The sequence below is a fragment of the Mus pahari genome, chromosome 9 (genome assembly GCF_900095145.1).
Source record: "Mus pahari chromosome 9, PAHARI_EIJ_v1.1, whole genome shotgun sequence".
NCBI classification, from domain to species: domain Eukaryota; kingdom Metazoa; phylum Chordata; class Mammalia; order Rodentia; family Muridae; genus Mus; species Mus pahari.
In genome coordinates this window covers 83,794,170-83,801,893 of record NC_034598.1, presented here as the reverse complement: position 1 = coordinate 83,801,893, position 7,724 = coordinate 83,794,170, and the positions used below count along the sequence as shown (strand labels likewise).

At 45.8% G+C, this 7,724-nt stretch overlaps 2 non-coding genes across 2 annotated transcripts; both read right to left on the bottom strand.

The window, feature by feature from the left end:
• Positions 1-4,791: 4,791 nt before the first annotated feature.
• Trnaw-cca lies at positions 4,792-4,863 on the bottom strand. Its single transcript has one exon. It is a non-coding gene; the product is annotated as a tRNA-Trp (tRNA).
• Positions 4,864-5,486: 623 nt separating this feature from the next.
• Positions 5,487-5,558, bottom strand: Trnad-guc. Its single transcript has one exon. It is a non-coding gene; the product is annotated as a tRNA-Asp (tRNA).
• Between the last annotated feature and the right edge of the window lie 2,166 nt (positions 5,559-7,724).

The following is a 7,724-nucleotide window of genomic DNA, read 5'->3' as shown; positions in this document are numbered from 1 at the left end:
AAAAAAAAAAAAAACAACTTGCTGCTCTCTCAGAGGGCTGGAGTTCAGTTCCCAGCATCTGTGTCTGGCAGCTTACAACTGCCTGCTACTCCAATCCACAGGGGCCTGGTATCCTCTTCTGAGCTCTAGGTAAGTACTCACATGCACAAATCCACACAGACACAGTTTTAAAACTAAAAAAGAAAATTTCCTATATAGATATAATTTTGAATAGTTGGTAGGCATTCTATGAAATGAGCCAATTCAAGTCAAAGTATAAAGACAGGTTCACTGGGGGCAGCAAGTTCACTGACCACGCAGGAGGGGATCAGTGGAGTTAACATGCAGGGGAAGAGGGGAAGAGAAAGAGAGAAAGCATAGGGGGTAGGGGTGGGGGTGGGGGAGGGAGAAGGGGGATGGGAGGAGGAGGCAGGGAGGCAGGCAGAGGGGAGGGAAAGCCGCCCCTGGGCTGGGAAGTTCAGGGTAGAGGGTGGGTATGCCTGCCTTGTCCTGTAACAGGTGGGGACTAAGGGATGCTGGGAGAACCTGGAGGCTAGGTCTGATTTGGTATGTTAAATATGCACCTTGGCTGCCTGTCCCTGTCTGAAACCCAACATTAGTCATTTGCTGTCACCTTGACCTTATATCTGAGCAAATCTGTGTAGGGCTTGAAAGGTTCATGTTGCCTCATACTTTCAAAGCTTTCTCTCTGAAGAGCTGGCTTCATCTCTGGCCTGTGACAAGGCAGAAACATTATCACAGAAAGGCATGGTGGAGGAAAACTCTCACCTCACGGCAGCGGCAGCCAAGAAGCAGAGAGACAGGAAATCAGCAGGGACAACATATATCCCTCAGGGGGCTGGAGAAGGTTCAGCGGCTAAGAGTTTTTGTAGAGTACCTGGGCTCAACACCTAGCACCCACATTGAAGTTTACAACCTTTCTTAACTGCAGTTCCAGGGCAACCTCTTCTGATCTCTGAGGGCACCAGGAACAAGTGTCATTCACAAGTCTACCTGCAAGCAAAACACCCTAATACATAAAATAAATTAAAAAAACCAACCCATCAAATATATCCCCATCTGCTAGGCCCCGCCACCTACTAACCCTTCAGTCTGAAGTGAACTACGGACTATCCCCACCGATGACGTTAGTGCTTTCAGTGGGCTCAGCAGCTGTGGACCGAGCTTCCAACATCTGGACCCCGGGGGATACGTCACCTCAGGACCATGAGAAGTACTAGATTAGTACTGACCAGAACATTTCTAGTTCTTTCATGGAGGGAGAGGGAGCACCAAGATGGCAGGGCAGGTCGGGCTGTGGTGGCACACACCTCTAATCCCAGCACTCTGGAGGCAGAGGCAGGCAGATCTGTTAGTTCGAGGCCAGCCTGGTCTACAGAGTGAGTTCCAGGACAGCCAGGGCTACACAGAGGCTCTGTCTTGAAAACCAGAAACAAATAAGAGAAAAAGAAAAAAAAGATGACTCAGCAAGTTCCTGATGACCAGTGTTTGATGCCTAAAACCCTCAAGATGGAGCTGCCTTGGTCCATTGTCCTCTGACCTCCAACATCAACACAAAGTTACTCGTGCCCCTAACAAAATAAAGCAGTTCTACTGGGCAGTGAGACTGGGATGAATTATTTTCTTCTGTTTCAATATTTTTCCAAGGTTTCTACTGTGTACATATATGGATCTAAATCATGAGTATATTTTTCTTTTAAATTACTGTGAGAGGGTTGGTCAGATACCTTAAGGGGTACAGGCACTTGCTGCCTAGCCTGATAGCCCAAGTTCAACCCCTGGGTCTCATGTGGTAAAGAGAACCGATTTCCACAGGTTCCTTTTCACTTCCTCAAGCACGCCTCCCACCCCAAAACAAACAAGGAAATGTTAATTAAAAAGAAAACTAAATTAGTATGAGAACTGAGAGTGGTAAAGACATACCTCCTGGGAGGACCAGCAGGAGGCTGAAGCAGGCAGAAGAAAACCAACCAACCAATAAACAAAAATCTAACCCCCACCCCTGCCACCACTCCCACTCCCCAAAAAGAGAAATTTAAGGCCCACTTAGCTAATCAGTATTCAAAGTCTGTCTTCAATGTTGCACATTAAAAAAAATTGTTTAATTAACTCATCCAGAGAGTATCTTTAAGTAATCGACTTAAAAATAATCTCAGAAGGTTATTAATTAGGTGAACATATATCCAGATAATACTGTATTAGAAGATAAATCCCTTTTTAGGATAAATAATACTAGACTTTTTGTTTTTTTTTTTTAAATGAACAAGCACAACACCAGAAAGCTATTGCATGACAACTCAGGGGTTGGAGAGATGGCTCAGTGGTTAAGAGTGCTTGATGTTCTTCCAGAAGTCCTGAACTGTTTCCAGAATCCACGTGAGGCATTGCACAGCCTGTTCCTCCAGATCGAGAAGTCTTGAAGCCCTCTATGTCACCAAAGGTACACCCCCCATACACATACACAAATAAATCTTTCAAATAAATAAATAAACAAACAAATGTGACTTAAGACTCAAATATGGAAGTTTGAATTTAGTGTTTTTGAGTTTCCACATCATCCCTATATAATAAATGTAGACTAGTTAAAATGCAGTGTTAGATTGCTTCTAAATTATATTACCATCCAATTAGCCATTCTAAGAAATTATACAGATCCAAATTGGGGAGTGGGAACAGCTATGACTTTTGAGCGGAAATTTTTTTTTTTGGGGGGGGGAGAATAATTGGCCAAGTGTGGCATATCCCTTTAATCCTAGCATTCTGTAGGCATAGGCAGGTGGATATGTGAGTTTGAGGCCAGCCTGGTCTACACAGAGAGTTCCAGGATAGCCAGAGCTACAGTGTGATCCTGTCTCAAACAAACAAGCAAATAAAAGTAGCCAGGTACATATATTTGCCCAAGTTAGCTTTGTCAGTTTCACAAAGCCTAGAATCATCTGAGAGGAGAGTCTCACCCAGTGAGGAACTGCTCAAATCAGATTAGCCTATGGAACTCTCTGGGATGAACTACCTTGTTAAGAGTTTGAGGGCAGCCCAGGCCCACTGTTGGTGGTTCCATTCCCTAGGCAGGTGATCTTGGGCTATGTAAGAAATCCAAGCATGAAAAAAAAAAAATTAGAAATAAAAATAAATAAATAAAAAACTGGGCGTGGTGGCGCACACCTTTAATCCCAGCAACTCCTGAGGCAGAGGCAGGCNGGCCAGCCTGGTCTACAGAGTGAGTTCCAGGACAGCCAGGGCTACACAGAGAAACCCTGTCTCAAAAAACCAAAAAAAGAAATCTAAGCATGAGCCGGGTGGTGGTGGGAGTCAGGTGGATTTCTGGGTTCGGTGCCAGCCTGGTCTACAAAGTGAGTTCCAGGACAACCAGGGCTACTCAGAGAAACCCTGTGTCAACCCCCCCCCCAAAAAAAAAATCTAAATATGAACCTGAGGACTCCAGCAAACAGTGTTTCTCTGTAGTTTTGCTTCAAGTTCCTCCCTTGAGTTCCTGCCCTGATTTTCCCCAATCACTGACTGTAAGTTGTGAGTTGAAATAAACCCTTTCCTTCCCCAAATTGTTTTCAGTCAGAGCGTTTTATTACAGCAACACAACCACAACAGAAAACAGAACACTACTACTTTACGGCCTAGATGGTATTTTGCTATTTTTGGCTTTATTCAGTCCTCTTAACTTGTATGGTAAACAAGACCTCCAGCTTTATCTTCTCTTATTCTCAGGGAGCAGTCCAGAAAAAGTCCAGGACATGTTTTATGTTCTTTGTGATCTAGTCAAAGTCATGAATCACTGAAGTCTTCTAGTACCAGCTCTGCATCTCCCTCAGAATGAATTAGAAGAACACAAGGTCCTCTCTGACCTGCCTCTCCTGACCTCCCCAGCCCTTTCCCTTTCTCTGTAGAAGTAGGCAACACAGTTTTCATTCTTCCTGCTTGTTCTATCTGAGCAGCTTTCTGCGTGCAAGTCCTTGACCTGTCCAAAAGCATGCCACCAGTCAGACTGCATTAGGATTCCACCTAATAACCTCAAATTGACTCAATCAACTCTGTAAAAGCCCTGACTCCTAACAGCCACAGGCCGAGTTAAGAGGATAGAGGGTGGGTGTGGGTCAGGGCTCCAATATGAAATTTTTGAATATACAATTTGCTGTTTAACCTTTCTCCCATTTTACACCTAGAGTCACAATATTTCTTTATCTTAGCTTGAACAGACATATTTCATTTGAACAAAAATCTCACCTTTTTGATGCAGACACAACACACAGTATCACATCTTGATGTGCTATCATGACCCAGGGCAGAGCTCTCTCTGTTCTCCACGTAACTCCATTCCAGTTTGTTTCTCTCACCGCACTTATGCCAACATTTGGCACCCAGTGGCTTAAAATATAACTGTTTTCTGCTGTTCAAAACCGGTATCGTTTTTATAAATTGTACGGGATCTTGCTTTCAAAAGGCAAATAATGTGTTAAAGTTTGTGTGTGTGTGATTAAGTCTGTACCCTAACTATTGTGTAATTGCTGTGAAAAAAATCACAGCGGGTTCAGAAGCCTAATGCAGAGCAGAAAGACCAGTTCTCAAGGCATTGTGTACATACACACACACACAAAACAAGCCACTTCACTTTACAAGGCCTAAAGCTAGCCTTCAGACGCTACAGTGTTTGGTAAGCCTTATTTTTCAGCAATTAAAGTAGTGCATTAACTTTTGAAGGAAGCGGGCACGAAAAGCATTTTTTAAAAGTGGCGGGAACACATCTCGGTTCACGGTACATTAGTAAGTTTAAAAAGATTTTGACCCCGACGTGATTCGAACACGCAGCCTTCTGATCTGGAGTCAGACGCGCTACCGTTGCGCCACGAGGTCCTGCTGGGCTCTGCCTCGCGCGGTTTCTTAGGAGTCCGAAAACATGGCTGTTGACGGCTGCCTCCTGCACCTATTCCCTGCCTGTCATTCGGGAGCTGGCGGAGCCGGAGCGGGTTCACTCGGCACCCGACTGTCGCTCTCCATCTAGGTTGGGAGGTAACCTGCGGAGGCGAGAGACTAGTTCCCGTCTAAGCCGCTCGGCCGAGTGGAAGGAAACCCGCTCTTCCTCGCCTTTCCGGCAGCCACTTCCGCTCCGGCCGCCCCGCCCCGCCCCGCCCCCGCCCGTTAGGGGCGGAGACGCCGCCTCCCCTCCCCCACGCGCTCTGCGCGCCGAGCCGGCGACCTCCCTTTGTAATCTGGCGGGATTCCACTGCGCACGCGTGGGCCCGTGCCAACGGGCGCTCGAACCACCAGCGTCGGTCCCCGCTGAGCGTCCCCGCTGCCAGTGCCAAGAGCACTAGGCGTTTTCTCTCGAAGAGGCAAGTTTTCGTCTCACAGGGAGCGTTGGAACGTAAAAGAAATCGTTTTGAAAAAGACGCAGTTTTTAGTTTATAAAGGATTCTTGAGCAATTTTGACAGAGATAGCAAGTCCTTGATACTAGGCGACAACAAAATCTCACAACCTCCCCGTCGGGGAATTGAACCCCGGTCTCCCGCGTGACAGGCGGGGATACTAACCACTATACTAACGAGGAGCTGTGAACAGCAGCCATTCCAGGTCATAGATAAGGTTTCTGCCCCCCCCTCCCCTGGGTTCCACGTTCTCAGAGATTGAGAATTCAAAATTGGACTTCTTGGAATGGGCTGCTGCATGTCTCTGGTTCTGTCTCTGTAGAACAAACTACACTTCCAAGTCAACGTTAATGAACTACGTGAAAATATCATAGCAGAACTCTAAGCTTTCTAAATGTTTCAGTCTTTTGTGTTTGAGTTGATCGTGACAAAGGGCAAATGAGTTGAGATCCTCACACATTCGTCTTAAGTTGGAGTTCAAGTGAAGGTGCCAGATCTCTAGTGAGGTCAGAGATGGTCCGAAACTGTGTGCCTTCAAAGGATTCGTCAGCGTTCATGACACAAAAGGATCTGTGCTCTTGAATTTACTGACCGCTTGACTTTTCTTATATTCCCGACTAAAAGTGTTTACAACTTAAAAAAAGAACAGAAGCAAGCTTTAAATGGCTAATATTGCATTTAAAGAATTTAAAGAGAAAAGATGTGCCATCGATTAACATAGAGCTGTGGAAAATACAGCAACAGAACCAACAGGTGCATATATGATATACTAAGCCATTTCATGAATAGGATCCAGCCATTCCCCCGGTGGAACAAGGACGACAAACTTTTTAACTTTGTCACCAAGAGCATTTACACAGCCATAGGTAAACACACATGTGTGACAAGGATTCAGGCGATACTTGGAACGTACAATGTGCCAGACATTGTATTAGATGCACTCGGAGACCTTCTTGGGTAAATCCCGATCTTATGCTATGCTATAGTAGGAGCCAGCCAGCCAGTTCCAATATCAGTATTAGAACGTTCACTCGTGTATCTCAAGGGGTCCTGTTCTTGCAGTGTGTTAAGAACTATTGCATTTTTTATAGAACGTAAGCTGCATAGTAATTAAAAATAATCAGGTGCCAGGGTTATTTAATATAACAGAAATGGCAATTTCAGAGGTGTATTTTGGCCTTTTTTTCCCCATTCCACCTCTAACTCTATTAATTTCCTCCAAAAACTGCTCCCCCCCCCCTTTGCCAATATCCTGTAGCTTCTGTCCACTTCTTAATCTCCAATAACACTTCTGAGGTCCAAAAGGCCCCGTGGTATCTATGGCGATGCCCTTTTCTGGGAGAGTTTTAAAGGACTTGCCCTAGGTCTTTTAGTTGGCAGAGCTACAGGGAAGCTGGAACCCAGGTCAGATGAATCACCTGTTTGCCCTGCTCCTTACATGGGAGAAGAGGCACCCACTGCCTGCTTTCACCCTGTCTCTGCCAAAGCTATGCCTGTGTTCCGACACATATGTTACTACTTACTCCCCGGGGGGCGCTAAGCAGGAACCTGAGTCAGCTCCAATCATGGAGCTTGCAACTCAGCACCTGCTGTCTGTCTTCCTAAAATGGAAAGGGAAAGCTGGTAACTATTAACCTGAACAGGGTGTGGGAGATTCCTCACTGTCAGCATTGGGAGAAGGCGCAGGTTACAAATGCCAACTGGCAGGACAGAGGACACTCAGTGCTCTGAGTGGGCAGATAGCATAATGGCAGTTGATTCTGGAAGGGCTGAAAGAGAATCTTATGCAGAGTGACTGTCTTAGGGTTTCTGTTGCTACAACAGAACACCATGATGAAAAAGCAAATTGGGGAGGAAAGGTTTTATTCTGCTCACACTTCCACACTGCAGTCCATCATCAAGGAACTCAGGACAGGGAGGCAAACAGGGCAGGAACTGACACGCAGAGGCCTCAGAGGAGTGCTGCTTACTGGCTTGTTCAGCTGGCTCTCTTATAGAACCCAGGACCAGCATAGGGTTGGAACCCCCCACAGTGAGCTGGGCCCACCCCTGGGAATCACTAAGAAAATCTTACCCCTGGATCTTATGGAACCGATTTTTTCAATTAAGGTTCCCTCCTTTCAGATAACTTGAGCTTCTGTGTCTAGCTGACATGAGTCTAGCCAGCACAGAGAGTGAGGAAAAGCTGGGAATCATAAAATCACTGGCAGCAAGTCCTCTGCAGTTTTCCCTTGATGCTTGGATACCAGCTACGAAGGGGAAAACTTATCACTAGTATTGTAGAGCCCTAATTTTAAGACTTCCCCAAAACCTGTTCCCTAGATCATTAGGAATGTGGCTAGTAAAGA